Consider the following 1629-nt stretch of genomic DNA (forward strand, 5'->3'; position numbering starts at 1 on the left):
GATTCTGTTCAGGTGTTAATAGGCAGAGGCAAACGGTTTTCTACTGCGCTTGGTTTGGATGTATGTCGAATTTATGTGGATCTTAAGGAAAACAGTAAGACAATGGACATTGTACTGAAAATAAATGACTTTATTTTATGTCAAACGGAAGATCGGCATCATGAATCTCAATTGAGCGCACGTAAACCCAACGCCTTTCAACAACAACCACCAGTAGCGTAAAATATAGGATTTTAGTCGCTACAGCTGCTTTATTTTGGGGCTTTTGTTAGGCGGGTCATTTTTGACCCATAGGACAAGGGGAGTAAACAGAATGTTAAAACAAAACGAGGGTTACCGTATTTTCCGCACTATTAGGCGCACCTTCAATGAATGGCCCATTTTAAAACTTTTTTCATATATAAGGCGCACCGCATTATAAGGCACATAGGATAGGCCCTACAGGTAGGGTTGCCACCCGTCCCTTTGTTCCGTACTCTACTAATGTGAATGTGTAATAAAAAATAATAAAAAAAAAAAAAAGGTCCCCAGTACATTATATAGTCGGCTGCTCCAGCCATTGTTTCACTCACGGTGTTGGCCCAACTGCTTCCTGGGTAACAGAGACCAACCGACACGCTGCCGCCGCAGTCTGTCTCTCTTCCCCCGACCCTCCAGGCTTTAATGTCCTGGTCCCTTGGTAACCCCAGTCGAAGCTCCCCGGATGAATGTCTAAAGCCACTTTGTTGACATAAAGAATGTCAACAAAACAGTCCGACTCCGGTCGGCGAAGAGACCTTTCTGCGACTGGGCCGGGGCGCGGCCGGACTATGGTCGCCCTTCTCCGTTCGCACACAGCATGTTGGTGGAGAACCTGGTGCTAAATGACCTGCAGACGACCTGATTCTAGACGGTCGGTAGGTAGATAGGTCAGTAAAACTTTATTAACAAACCATCGTTCTGACAACTATCCCAGCATGCACCACGCTTCTTCTACGGGCGAAAATGAAGTCGGCGGCTGCTTACCGTATGGCTAGACCTGTTGTGTCTCAATATCGGTCCATATATAAGGACCGGATTATAAGGCGCACTGTCGACTTTTGAGGAAATTGAAGGTTTTTAGGTGAGACATAGTGCGGAAAATACGGTAAATAAAAAAAGAAGAGAATTATTACCGTATGTTATTATCTAATCCTCTTTACTATTAACAACATTGTAGAGAATAAAATATATTTAGTGTCCAAACATCTTGTACGTAGCGCACATCAGTGTGAGTCTGTGGGGGTCAAAGGGCAGGCAAAAGGCTAAATCTGACTGGTCAGTTACTTTTGTTAATTTGGTGCTTTTCCTGTGAGCTAATAATGAATGAGCTCCTCCGTTGTTCTAAGATCCGCCTGAGCTTTTTACCCTGCGCGGTTCTGACGGGTCGCCGGTTTATTAGCCTTTTTGTGGTTTAGCAAACTGAAAAACTGACGGGTCACCATCGAAAAAACACTTAGATCAGAGAGTAGCCCAAAACTATCACTGCAGCTGACCTGCAACAGCTCAACCACCTGTCTAACCAAAACCAGCATAAACCTAAACCACAAGAGCAGCGGACTTTTTTTAAATTTATTTCAAACGATGCTAAATAATAAAGACATGGAAACG

Source organism: Poecilia formosa, unplaced genomic scaffold, assembly GCF_000485575.1.
Source record: "Poecilia formosa unplaced genomic scaffold, Poecilia_formosa-5.1.2 Scaffold844, whole genome shotgun sequence".
NCBI lineage: Eukaryota > Metazoa > Chordata > Actinopteri > Cyprinodontiformes > Poeciliidae > Poecilia > Poecilia formosa.